Raw genomic sequence first — 14,451 nt, 5'->3', positions numbered from 1 at the left:
GAAGTAGGAAATGTCCTATGTAGGTTGTATATGGGGTAAGAAATGTCCTATGTAGGGTGTATATGAAGTAGGAAATGTCCTATGTAGGTTGTATATGGGGTAGGAAATATAGGGTGTATATGGGGAAGGAAATGTAGGGTGTATATGGGGTAGGAAATGTCCTATGTAGGGTGTAAGTCAAGTACTCCATGTAGAGAGAAATAATGTGTTTGTGTGCCCTACATAGGGAGGAAGTGTAGCGTACCTGTCACATGTGTTTGTGTGTCCATCCTGGACCTTGGCCATCCCCTGAGAGGAGGGAGGAGCATGGGGTGGGGTCTCACAGCATGGAGCTCGCTCTGATTCTCAATCATTCACCTGAGAGGAGGGAGGATGGACGGAGAGGGAGAGTAGGGAGAGGGAGAGGGAAGGATGGTGAGAGAAGGATGAAGAGAGGAGGGATGGGGGGTAGGGCATTATATACGAGATGAAGGGGGGAGAAGGAAGGGAGGAGGGAATAACATTACAGATTGACAATAAGAGCGATCAGAACACTGAAGCAAATTCGAACAGAGCCTATAATATTTAATGCACTCTACTTGCTGCAGAGTAAAATACTCAATTGGTATAAGCCAGGGGTATTCAACTCTTAGCCAACGAGGTCCAGAACCTGCTGCTTTTCTGTTCTACCTGATAATTCATTACATCCACCTGGTGTCCCAGGTCTAAATCAGTGCCTGATTAGAGGGGAACAATGGAAAAAAAGCAGTGGAACTGGCTTCGAGGTCCAGAGTTGAGTTTGAGGGGTATACTGTAGGCTATTTGTTGTTATAAAACCATCATACATTTTCTTTCAAGCACAATTTGTAGTCTGGCCACAGAGCAGCATGGCTTCTACACAGGGGCAAAAATTACTATTGTGATGTTGAAAGATGCAATTTCACAGAACACACACACTCTGCCTGCGTCCCAAATGGCTCCCTATTCCCATAGGGCTCTGGTCAAAAGTAGTGCACTACATTGGGAATAGGGTGCAATTTGAGACAACCTCAGTCTCAGTCACAGTCTTCAAAACACACATCTCCAACACATTCAACATACTGTGTTGTAGTTTCTTCCAAAGCTGCTGACTCCAGATATAAAAACCCAGGTGGTAACAGAAGAAGGAGAGTGAAAGAGGATTTGGGGAACAGAGAGATGGAGTGTTTATGCACTGCAGGCCTTATTAAATGTATCTTCTGTCAGAAAGCAAAACACTTCAAATCTGTGGAAGGCAGGACAACTGACTGAACCTTGCATCTGATGGCTCTGGTGATGAAGAGGCAGCTGAAGTCAACAACAGCAGCCAAAGACTGGGCTCATGTCAAACAACACATTCTCATTTCCAGATGCCTGAGTGGGAGTTAGACGTAGATGGAGAGAGATAGAAAGAGGATACACACAGGTGGAGAGAGATAGAAAGAGGACGCACACAGATGGAGAGAGATAGAAAGAGGATGCACACAGGTGGAGAGAGATAGAAAGAGGACGCACACAGGTGGAGAGAGATAGAAAGAGGACGCACACAGGTGGAGAGAGATAGAAAGAGGACGCACACAGGTGGAGAGAGATAGAAAGAGGACGCACACAGATGGAGAGAGATAGAAAGAGGACGCACACAGGTGGAGAGAGATAGAAAGAGGACGCACACAGGTGGAGAGAGATAGAAAGAGAGCAGTATAGTGTTGTTTTATCTCAATTTAGTGAGCTGCATATTCTGACAGTGTCTGCCTAAAGATGAGACACTGGTTAGAATTTGAATGGGACGTTGCATCAGACGGACACAGAGAGAGAAATATATAAAAGAGAGGGAGATAGAGACAGAGAGAGATAAGGAAAAGCTCATCGTTATTCAGATACTGTTGATCCATTATGCACACAGTGTCTGGTCTGTGGAGAGGCATGGATAAATACAGGGATGACAAGCCATCAATAACATGAGCACAGAGGGGTCAATGGTTGATATTTAAGTTCTGTCACATTTGTTTTTCCTGATAACGACAAACGGCATTGGAAGAAAATGTCACCTCTCCAATCACAACACAGCATTAATGGTCCCTGACTAATCTATGACAGGCGATCAATTGACGATTGATATTCGTTTCAATGATCTCTCATCAAGGGATAAACTCATTATAGCAGTTTGCTAAGAATTAACTAAAGTGATTAAAGGTGGTGTTCCAAATGACACCCTTTTCCCTTTATAGTGTCCTACTTTTATATGGAATGTGGTGGCATTTGTGAGGAAGACATAGTACAATATAAACCCAGCTAGAACATTTGGTTTCTTGTAAGTTGTGGGAACGTATGTTTTTGGTTTCACATTGGTTGTTGGAATGAAGCACACTTTTCCTGACCGGTAAAACCAAACGTTTTTTTAAACGTTCTGAGAACAGAAGTGAAAATTTCACTTGTTCTGGGAATGTTTATTTTTAGGTTGCAGGGAGGATCTGAGAACTTTTTACTACGCTCAAGTCCTGAAATTCCCACAGAAGAATGTTGTTTCTTAACGTTCTTGGAACAATTTGAGAACATTCCCAATGTTCCTCCTAGAACATTACCAAAATTAAAACAACACAACAGTAAGCATGTCGTCCCCCATGAATGACGTAGGTAACTAGACACTGTTTGCTGGGATGTTGTTTTCAGAAACATGTGAAACTCCTGATGAATAATGTGTATTGTTTATGGTACAGTGGGGGAAAAAAGTATTTGATCCCCTGCTGATTTTGTACATTTGCCCACTTACAAAGAAATGATCAGTCTATAATTTTAATGGTAGGTTTATTTGAACAGTGAGAGACAGAATAACAACAAAAAATCCAGAAAAACGCATGTCAAAAATGTTATAAAAGGATTTGCATTTTAATGAGGGAAATAAGTATTTGACCCCTCTGCAAAACATGACTTAGTGCTTGGTGGCAAAACCCTTGTTGTCAATCACAGAGGTCAGACGTTTCTTGTAGTTGGCCACCAGGTTTGCACACATCTCAGGAGGGATTTTGTCCCACTCCTCTTTGCAGATCTTCTCCAAGTCATTAAGGTTTCGAGGCTGACGTTTGGCAACTCGAACCTTCAGCTCCCTCCACAGATTTTCTATGGGATTAAGGTCTGGAGACTGGCTAGGCCACTCCAGGACCTTAATGTGCTTCTTCTTGAGCCACTCCTTTGTGGCCTTGGCCGTGTGTTTTGGGTCATTGTCATGCTGGAATACCCATCCATGACCCATTTTCAATGCCCTGGCTGAGGGAAGGAGGTTCTCACCCAAGATTTGACAGTACATGGCCCCGTCAAATGATGCGGTGAAGTTGTCCTGTCCCCTTAGCAGAAAAACACCCCCAAAGCATAATGTTTCCACCTCCATGTTTGACGGTGGGGATGGTGTTGTTGGGGTCATAGGCAGCATTCCTCCTCCTCCAAACACGGCGAGTTGAGTTGATGCCAAAGAGCACCATTTTGGGCTCATCTGACCACAACACTTTCACCAGTTGTCCTCTGAATCATTCAGATGTTCATTGGCAAACTTCAGACGGGCATGTATATGTATTCTTGAGCAGGGGGACCTTGCGGGCGCTGCAGGATTTAAGTCCTTCACGGTGTAGTGTGTTACCAATTGTTTTCTTGGTGACTATGGTCCCAGCTGCCTTGAGATCATTGACAAGATCCTCCCGTGTAGTTCTGGGCTGATTCCTCACCGTTCTCATGATCATTGCAACTCCACGAGGTGAGATCTTGCATGGAGCCCCAGGCCGAGGGATATTGACAGTTCTTTTGTGTTTTGCAGAGGGGTCAAATACTTATTTCCCTCATTAAAATGCAAATCCTTTTATAACATTTTTGACATGCGTTTTTCTGGATATTTTTGTTGTTATTCTGTCTCTCACTGTTCAAATAAACCTACCATTAAAATTATAGACTGATCCTTTCTTTATCAGTGGGCAAACGTACAAAATCAGCAGGGGATCAAATACTTTTTTCCCCCACTGTATTTAAGTCCGAACTGTAGCATAGACTCTCTTTGATTCTAAGTATGAAGCATCACCAGGTGTTGCAAAACCTACTCATATTTTGTGATTATGCACTTGTGACTAAGTAGCCTATAGCTGTCACAATGTAATTGTTCTTTCTCTCTCTCTCTGCACCCTGCCACTTCACACCGATCTTTCTCCCTCCCTCCCCTTTTCTCTGCTCACTTTTCACCGTCGGTAGGGAAGGACACCCATTCTGTTGTTCCATCATGGAGCCTCCTAGGGATTGGTTATTCCTCAGTGGTCTGTGCCAGCTGTATACCATTATGCATGTCATATCTTCTCAGCACCACAACCTCAGCCCATCCATGCCAAGAGAGGGGGCTGGCTATGTGTACTGACCAAGGAGTTAGCATAAATATCCCTGCTAAGGAGAGAGAGCCCACACTTAACCTCGTCAAACACAGACATTACTCACTGGGGCCAGAGCCTGGAATCCAGTGGCCATTACCCCACAGTCAAAAACCCATATCTTGGAACCCGTAATCTATTCTAGAACCTATAGAACAGGAGCCCAGAGAGTGTCAGACAGACAATATGTCCGTCCCATATCTATGGTGTAACTTACGGTAAAATAATTCTAGGGGTTGCACAATTTAGGTTGAACAATTCCGGATTTCCTACTTATTTCCCTCTGATTCCCGGGAATCCTCCAACCCGGATTTCTGGAAAACCTGAACATTTTTGGGAAAATTACCAGAATTTTGCAATGATAAGACAGCCTGCGCACATTGAAGAACCTCTGAGTTCTGCAGGCCAGCTAAATAAGATCTCTGGTGTTCAGCAGGCCAGCTAAATAAGATCTCTGGTGTTCAGCAGACCAGATAAAGAAGATCTCTGGTGTTCAGCAGACCAGCTAAAGAAGATCTCTGGTGTTCAGCAGACCGGCTAAAGAAGATCTCTGGTATTCAGCAGACCAGCTAAAGAAGATCTCTGATGTTCAGCAGACCGGCTAAAGAAGATCTCTGGTATTCAGCAGGCCAGCTAAAGAAGATCTCTGATGTTCAGCAGACCGGCTAAAGAAGATCTCTGGTGTTCAGCAGACTGGCTAAAGAAGATCTCTGGTGTTCAGCAGACTGGCTAAAGAAGATCTCTGGTGTTCAGCAGACCGGCTAAAGAAGATCTTTGGTGTTCAGCAGACCGGCTAAAGAAGATCTCTGGTGTTTAGCAGGCCAGCTAAAGAAGTTTTCTGAAGTTCAATACTTTTGTGTTCTGAATGAGTGAACCCAATCCTTTCCCTTCCCAGTTTGATTGACAAATTAATTAACAAATGGATGAATTAGTTACAAGTCACCGCTGGCAGCCACTGAGCTGGAGTCAGCCCAGGGTTCACTGAATGTAAAAAAATAGTTTTAAGTTATTTTCTGTTCAATAACTCATTATACAACCACTGTGTTCAGTGTTCAATACCTCATGCTACAACCACCGTGTTCAGTGTTCAATACCTCATGCTACAACCACTGTGTTCAGTGTTCAATACCTCATGCTACAACCACTGTGTTCAGTGTTCAATACCTCATGCTACGACCACTGTGTTCAGTGTTCAATACCTCATGCTACAACCACTATGTTCAGTGTTCAAAACCTCATGCTACGACCACTGTGTTCAGTGTTCAATACCTCATGCTACGACCACTGTGTTCAGTGTTCAATACCTCATGCTACGACCACTGTGTTCAGTGTTCAATACCTCATGCTACAACCACTGTGTTCAGTGTTCAATACCTCATGCTACAACCACTGTGTTCACTGTTACTTGACTTATGGGACTTAATCCTAGGAGTAAAGGATCAAGGCTACTGCTGCGAGGAAAAGACAGGAGAGGACAGTGAAAGATTCAAAGATCGAGACAGGGAGAGACCGACAAAGACAGGGAGAGAGAGACAGACAAAGAAAGGGGGGGAGACAGAGAGAGAGGGAGAGAGAGTGAAAGAGAGAGACAGACAAAGAGAGGGAGAGAGAGTGAAAGAGAGAGATAGACAAAGAAGGGGGGAGAGACAGACAGAGAGAGGGAGAGAGAGTGAAAGAGAGAGACAGACAGAGAGAGGGAGAGAGAGTGAAAGAGAGAGGCAGACAGGCAGGCAGCCTGGAGGACACAGAAGCTTTCCAGATAAACAACAATCCAGTAACAGTGGCCTTTATTGAGCGAGGAGGCCCAGGAATTCTGTCAAGAACCACCTCGCCAATGGCATCGACAAGCATGGCCATTTCCATGGTTACCACAGCGCTAGCACGACAGTGGGGGATGATGATGATTGTCACTAATAATAATAATAATAATAATAATATTTGGGGCTACTTATATTTGTCCTATTAAACAAGTGTCTAATGAAAATGTGTTTCTTGCATATCCTAACTTCCTCTGAGACACCGCTAGGGAATGGGGTCACCATTGTACAGCACCCCTGGAGCAATTAGAGTTAAGTGCATTGCTCAAGACAGATTTATCACCTTGTCGGCTCCGGATACCTCGCACCACAATGATTATGGTGATGGTGATAAGGAGTGATGATGGTGATGAGGCGACAGCTTGGTTAGGTTTCAGACGACTGGCTTCACTTGGCTGCTTCACAGAGAGTCCCCCTACAGCCAGTGTGGCCAGATGCTCAAACATTCCCGAGCACCAGGCACAGACCGAACCAATCCATTCTGCCCCTCACCCAGGCAGGCTTTGCCCTGTGGTGGTGCTTCAGGGGGTGGCTAGCCCTTCTGTGGGGAGGCTGGGAGACTGGGAAATGGAGGAGAAATTGACCATCTCTGACCTTTTACATTTAATACACTCTGGAATATAACATCTGTACACTTGGCAATGGTACAACTACAGATGTCGGATCTTAATTTGACCTGTTTTGTTACAGGAGGAAAAAAATCCTGCAGCAGGAGGATTTGAATAGCTGAAGAAAGATTTATATTCGCCACTAGGGGGCAGCTGGAAGCAATGTTTATATACAATGCAATACCGTACCTACATTGTACCTTGGACTGCAGGTCCACTGGGCGCCAGTTCAAGTAGCCTATTTAGGCTATGTGCAGGCTACAACGTGTCTCGTGTGAATTCTTATGTGTATGATAATAAATTGACATATTTGTATAAGGTAGATTTATTTTCGTAAGGGAAAATCTTTTTTTTTATAAATACATTTTTTATTTATTAAATGTATTATATACAAGCAACAGGCATCAATTATTGGTGACCTCTGTGCCTGTGTGGTCCAACAGTTACAGCCGTTGACCCTGGCACACATTTGTTGGAATCTGACCCACTGCCCTTTGACTCACCCTCCCCCATCTCCCCATCTCCCCTTGTCCCCCTGTCTCCTCCATCTCCCCATGTCCCCCTGTCTCCTCCATCTCCCCATCTCCCCTTGTCCCCCTGTCTCCCCCATCTAGCCTTGTCCCCCTGTCTCCCCATCTCCCCTTGTCCCCCTGTCTCCTCCATCTCCCCCATCTCCCCTTGTCCCCCTGTCTCCTCCATCTCCCCCTGTCCCCCTGTCTCCTCCATCTCCCCCATCTCCCCTTGTCCCCCTGTCTCCCCCATCTCCCCTTGTCCCCCTGTCTCCTCCATCTCCATCATCTCCCCTTGTCCCCAAGTCTCCCCCATCTCCCCCTGTCTCCCTCATCTCCCCCTGTCTCCCCCTGTCTCCCCATCTCCCCTTGTCCCCAAGTCTCCCTGATCTCCCCTTGTCCCAAAGTCTCCCCCATCTCCCCTTGTCCCCAAGTCTCCCCCAAGTCTCCCCCTGTCTCCCTCATCTCCCCTTGTCCTCCTGTCTCCCCCATCTCCCCTTGTCCCCCTGTCTCCCCCATCTCCCCATCTCCCCTTGTCCCCCTGTCTCCTCCATCTCCCCATCTCCCCTTGTCCCCCTGTCTCCTCCATCTCCCCATCTCCCCTTGTCCCCCTGTCTCCCCCATCTAGCCTTGTCCCCCTGTCTCCCCATCTCCCCTTGTCCCCCTATCTCCTCCATCTCCCCCATCTCCCCTTGTCCCCCTGTCTCCCCCGTCTCCCCTTGTCCCCCTGTCTCCTCCATCTCCCCCATCTCCCCTTGTCCCCCTGTCTCCCCCATCTCCCCTTGTCCCCCTGTCTCCTCCATCTCCATCATCTCCCCAAGTCTCCCCCATCTCCCCCTGTCTCCCTCATCTCCCCCTGTCTCCCCCATCTCCCCTTGTCCCCAAGTCTCCCTGATCTCCCCTTGTCCCAAAGTCTCCCCCATCTCCCTCTGTCTCCCCCATCTCCCCTTGTCCCCAAGTCTCCCCCAAGTCTCCCCCTGTCTCCCTCATCTCCCCTTGTCCTCCTGTCTCCCCCATCTCCCCTTGTCCCCCTGTCTCCCCCATCTCCCCTTGTCCCCCTGTCTCCTCCATCTCCCCCATCTCCCCTTGTCCCCCCATCTCCCCTTGTTCTCCTGTCTCCCCCATCTCCCCTTGTCCCCCTGTCTCCCCCATCTCCCCTTGTCCCCCTGTCTCCTCCATCTCCACCATCTCCCCTTGTCCCCCTGTCTCCTCCATCTCCCTTGTCTCCCCCATCTCCCCCTGTCTCCCCCATCTCCCCTTGTCCCCAAGTCTCCCCCATCTCCCCTTGTCCCAGGGTCTCCCCCATCTCCCCCTGTCTCCCCCATCTCCCTCTGTCTCCCCCATCTCCCCTTGTCCCCAAGTCTCCCCCATCTCCCCCTGTCTCCCCCATCTCCCTTGTCCCCCTGTCTCCCCCACCTCCCCTTGTCCCCAAGTCTCCCCCAAGTCTCCCCCTGTCTCCCTCATCTCCCCTTGTCCCCAAGTCTCCCCCATCTCCCCGTCTCCCTCATCTCCCCTTGTCCCCAAGTCTCCCCCAGTCTCCCTCATCTCCCCTTGTCCCCAAGTCTCCCCAATCTCCCCCTGTCTCCCTCATCTCCCCTTGTTCCCAAGTCTCCCCAATCTCCCCCTGTCTCCCTCATCACCCCTTGTCCCCAAGTCTCCCCCATCTCCCCTTGTCCCCAAGTCTCCCCCATCTCCCCTTGTCCCCAAGTCTCCCCCATCTCCCCTTGTCCCCAAGTCTCCCCCATCTCCCCTTGTCCCCAAGTCTCCCCCATCTCCCCCTGTCTCCCCCATCTCCCCTTGTCCCCAAGTCTCCCTCATCTCCCCCTATCTCCCCCTGTCTCCCCCATCTCCCCCTGTCTCTCCAACCCTCTTCTATCTCTTCAATAAAAGCTCCAAAAAATTAGGAAAGGGACTGCCCCATTCCTTCAAAAATACCTTCAATAAATCATTGGACAAAATACATTTTCATTGTGACCCCATGCCCAACATAAAACGTGATTATAAATAATACAAGGTAGGATAAATTGATTCATAGAACATGCACAGACCTACCAAGCAACAATAGATGCTTTGCTAAATGAAATGTAAAGCGTCAATAGATGCAATGCTAACTGAGAAATAAAAAAACAATAGATGCTATGCTAACTGATATATAAAGGAACAATAGATGCTATGCTAACTGATATATAAAGGAACAATAGATGCTATGCTAACTGATATATAAAGGAACAATAGATGCTATGCTAACTGACATATAAAGGAACAATAGATGCTATGCTAACTGGTATATAAAGGAACAATAGATGCTATGCTAACTGATATATAAAGTAACAATAGATGCTATGCTAACTGATATATATAAAGCAACACTAGATGCCATGCTAACTGATACATAAAGGAACAATAGATGCTATGCTAACTGATATATAAAGAAACAATAGATGCTATGCTAACTGATTTCACCATTGAAAGAGAAAACAAACATAGAAATAGAAAATAAACTCCATATGCTGAGATTCAGGTCTGGCATTTTGAGGTGGAAATTAAACTTCAGAGGACTTTTAAGCCTTGAATACTTTCCAAGTTTGCCATTTCACTTTTGATTAACGCAGTGAATGAGTGGAGGAGTTCCACCATCAGATCGTTAATTTTTCAATTAATTTAGATAGCCTATGGTGTAGTGGTGCCTGGAGAAGTGGGTATACCAAACGGCCCGCCTGCCAAAGGAAAAGCTCCCTGTGTGAAAAACAGTGACATAAATTCTGCATGACCTAAAATGATGAATCCCACATTAGCCCAAGCTGTACTGTGCAAGTAGGCTAATAGTGGGCTTACTATTGAAGGTTGAGACACTTCAGCACTGCGATGTAGTGGCTTAGACCGCTACATCACTCGGGAGGGCACCAGGAGACCACTTTTGAGGTCTGAGAAAACATTTGAGTGTAGTTATACTTCAATTCAAGTGCAGGCATGTATAACTCTTGTTTGTTTAGTGGTGTTTCTGTAACAAATGAGATGGAGTTCGCAAAACAAACGGCCATTGGATTGATGCAAATAATTATATCATTCTGCCAGGTAAACAGGCTACTTTGTAGCTAGTTAACATTTAATTGAGAATGTTTTTGGGAAAACCTTTCCATCCATCTACCAGACGATGGTTAGGCCTACCATTAGCATCGCAATATTTCTCCTGTCCTTTAACTGTTTGAAACTGGACATTTTACTTCATATTATGAGGCATGTCTTACTTTGATTCAAAGTAGCCGATAGCCAAAATCCCACCATAGAAATTTTGAGGCAATTATTTAATAAAGACTTCCTCAAGTGTGTTTTCCTGTTCTATTCGTTTTTCTTTCAACTTTATTTCATTGTCTAGCAGCCAAAGGCATTATCCTAGTGATATTAGACACTATGATAGTTGTTGCATTTATAGATCAACCCCTATTTCAAAAATGTTTACGGATATTTCCATCTGTATCCATGAAACTGCTCGCATGTGCAATACACGTTTTAGAAGTGTTTTCCAGCAAATTGCATTAGAGAACATTTGCAGTTAGACCTACCACCATGTGCCCATTGCTGCGCGTAAAATGTGAAGAAATAATAGTTTATCAACATTGTCAGCTAAACATTCTGATCTGTTCCATCAGCCTTATTATTACGTGACAATAGATAGGCTGACAGGTAGCCTACAAAATCTATTGGATATAATGAAATAACATAGGGCCTATTGCGACCATCGATGGCACTAGATTATCTCTAGCTGATGTCTTGTCAAACTATCAATCAGTTGTGTTGTGATAAGGTAGGGGTTGAATACAGAATATAACCCTATTTGGTGAAAGACCCAAGTCCATATTATGGCAAGAAGAGAAATGACAGTCCATCATTACTTTAAGACATGAAGGTCAGTCAATCTGGAACATTTCAAGAACTTTGTACATTTGTTCAAGTGCAGTCGCAAAAACCATCAAGCGCTATGATGAAACTGGCTCTCATGAGGACGGCCACAGGAAAGGAAGACCCAGAGTTACCTCTGCTGCAGAGGATAAGTTCATTAGAGTTACCAGCCTCAGAAATTGCAGCCCAAATAAATGATTCACTGAGTTCAAGTAACAGACACATCTCAACATCAACTGTTCAGAGGAGACTGCATGAATCAGGCCTTAATGGTCAAATTGCTGCAAAGAAAACACTACTAAAGGACACCAATAACAAGAAGAGACTTGCTTGGGCCAAGAAACATGAGCAAAGCACATGAGACCAGTAGAAATCTGTCCTTTGATCTGACGAGTCCAAATTTGAGATTTTTGGTTCCAACCGCTGTGTCTTTGTGAGACGCAGAGTAGGTGAACGGATGATTTCCGCATGCGTGGTTCCCACCGTGAAGCATGGAGGAGGAGGTGTGATGGTGTGGGGGGGCTTTGCTGGTGACACTGTCTGTGATTTATTTAGAATTCAAGGCATACCTAACCAGCATGGCTACCACAGTACTCTGTAGCGATACGCCATCCCATCTGGTGTGCTTAGTGGGATTATCATTTATTTTTCAAAAGGACAATGATCCAACACACCTTCAGGCTGTGTAAGGGCTATTTACTCAAAAAGGAGAGTGATGGAGCGCTTTATCAGATGATCTGGCCTCCGCAATTACCCGACCTCAACCCAATTGAGATGGTTTGGGATGAGTTGGACCGCAGAGTGAAGGAAAAGCAACCAACAAGTTCTCAGGATATGTAGGAACTCCTTCAAGACTGTTGGAAAAGCATTCTACAAGAAGCTGGTTGAGAGAATGCCAAGAGTGTGCAAAGCTGTCATCAAGGCAAAGGGTGGCTACTTTGAAGAATCTAAAATATATTTTGATTTGTTTAACACTTTTTTGGTTACTACATGATTCCATGTGTGTTATTTCATAGTTTTGATATCTTCACTATTATTCTACAATGTAGAAAATAGTAAAAATAAAGAAAAGGTGTGTCCAAACTTTTGACTGGTACTGTATGTATATAAAGTGCATTCGGAAAGTATTCAGACCCCTTGACTTTTTCCAGATTTGTTACGTTACAGCCTTAGTCTGAAATTGATAAAAAAATTGTTTCCCTCATCAATCTACACACAATACCCCATAATGACAAAGCAAAAACAGGTGTTTTGAATTTTTTGCACATGTATAAAACCCCCCCCCCCCTGAAATAATCACATTTACATAAGTATTCAGACCCTTTACTTATCCCAAAGCCACTCCTGCATTGTCTTGGCTGTGTGCTTAGGGTCGTTGTCCTGTTGGAAGGTGAACCTGCCCCAGTCTGAGGTCCTGAGTGCTCTGGAACAGGTTTTCATCAAGGATCTCTCGGTACTTTGCTCTGTTTATCTTTCCCTTGATCCTTACTAGTCTCCCAGTCCCTGCCGCTGAAAAACATTGCCACAGCATCATGCTGCCACCACCCTGCTTCACCATAGGGATGGTGTTAGGTTTCCTCCAGACGGGACGCTTGGCATTCAGGCAATAGAGTCTTGGTTTCATCAGACCAGAGAATCTTGTTTCTCATGGTCTGGGTGTCCTTTAGGTGCCTTTTGGCAAACTCCAAGCGGGCTGTCATGTGCCTTTTACTGAGCAGTGGCTTCCGTCTGGCCACTCTACCATAAAGGCCTGATTGGTGGAGTGCTGCAGAGATAGTTGTACTTCTGGAAGATTCTCCCATCTCCACAGAGGAACTCTAGAGCTCTGTCAGAGTGACCATCGGGTTCTTGGTCACGTCCCTGACCAAGCCCCTTCTCCCCTGATTGCTCAGTTTGGCCGGGCGGCCAGCTCTAGGAAGAGTCTTGATGATTTTAATCTTCTTCCATTTAAGAATGATGGAGGCCACTGTGTTCTTGGGGACCTTCAATGGTGCATTTTTTTTTTGGTACCCTTCCCCAGATCTGTGCAATCCTGTCTCGGAGCTCTACAGACAATTCCTTCAACCTCATGGCTTGGTTTTTGCTCTGACATGCACTGTCAATTGTGGGACCTTATATAGATTAGACAGGTGTGTGCCTTTCCAAATCATGTCCAATCAATTGAATTTACCACAGGTGGACTCCAATCAAGTTGTAGAAACATCTCAAGGATGATCAATGGAAACAGGATGCACCTGAGCTCAAGTTCGAGTCTCATAGCATAGGGTCTGAATATTTATGTAAATGTGATATTTCATTTTTACATTTTTTATACATTCCCACAAATTTATATAAACCTGTTTTCACTTTGTCATTATGGGGTATTGTGTGTAGATTGGTGATTAAAAAACGTATTCAACCCATTTGAACATAAGGCTGTAATGTAACAAAATGTGGAAAAAGGGAAGGGGTCTGAATACTTGCATGCCATAGTGTATGTCTATCTTGTCTTATTATGCTATATAACACAACAGTTGTTGATGTGTATTGATGCATTTCAAATACATTCTTGTACATTGGTAAATTTTTACCCTTATTTTACCAGGTAAGTTGACTGAGAACACGTTCTCATTTATAGCAATGACCTGGGGAATAGTTACAGTGGAGAGGAGGGGGGATGAATGAGCCAATTGGAAGCTGGGGATGATTAGGTAAATCAGCTTTTAGTTTTCTTCCACCTTATTTGTGGAAGAATCTTCAAAATGTTCTTAAAATTGATGTTTAATGGCAGTTCAGAAAGCTGATAGAGGACTTCATTACTGATGAATGTGTTTGTTTTTTATGACTGTTTTTCTATCTGCTTGCATTTTGTATTCATATTGATGTGTGTATTTTGTATTCATATTGATGTGTGTATTTTGTATTCATATTGATGTGTGTATTTTGTATTCATATTGATGTGTGTATTTTGTATTCATATTGATGTGTGTATTTTGTATTCATATTGATGAGTGTATTTTGTATTCATATTGATGTGTGTATTTTGTATTCATATTGATGTGTGTATTTTGTATTCATATTGATGTGTGTATTTTGTATTCATATTGATGTGAGTATTTTGTATTCATATTGATGTGAGTATTTTGTATTCATATTGATGTGTGTATTTTGTATTCATATTGATGTGTGTATTTTGTATTCATATTGATGAGTGTATTTTGTATTCATATTGATGTGTGTA

General features: G+C 44.6%; 1 long non-coding RNA gene across 1 annotated transcript in view; it reads right to left on the bottom strand.

The window, feature by feature from the left end:
* Positions 1-250: 250 nt before the first annotated feature.
* Positions 251-14,451, bottom strand: part of LOC145857978 (uncharacterized) — a 242,235-nt gene continuing 228,034 nt past the window's right edge. Inside the window, exon 4 of the long non-coding RNA XR_014378683.1 lies at positions 251-357. This is a non-coding gene — a long non-coding RNA (uncharacterized LOC145857978). The remainder of the gene's footprint in view (positions 358-14,451) is intronic.

Source organism: Salmo salar, chromosome 09 (genome assembly GCF_965601325.2).
Source record: "Salmo salar chromosome 09, fSalSal1, whole genome shotgun sequence".
NCBI classification, from domain to species: domain Eukaryota; kingdom Metazoa; phylum Chordata; class Actinopteri; order Salmoniformes; family Salmonidae; genus Salmo; species Salmo salar.
The sequence above is the reverse complement of the archived record's forward strand: the minus strand, read 5'-3'. Positions and strand labels throughout refer to the sequence as shown.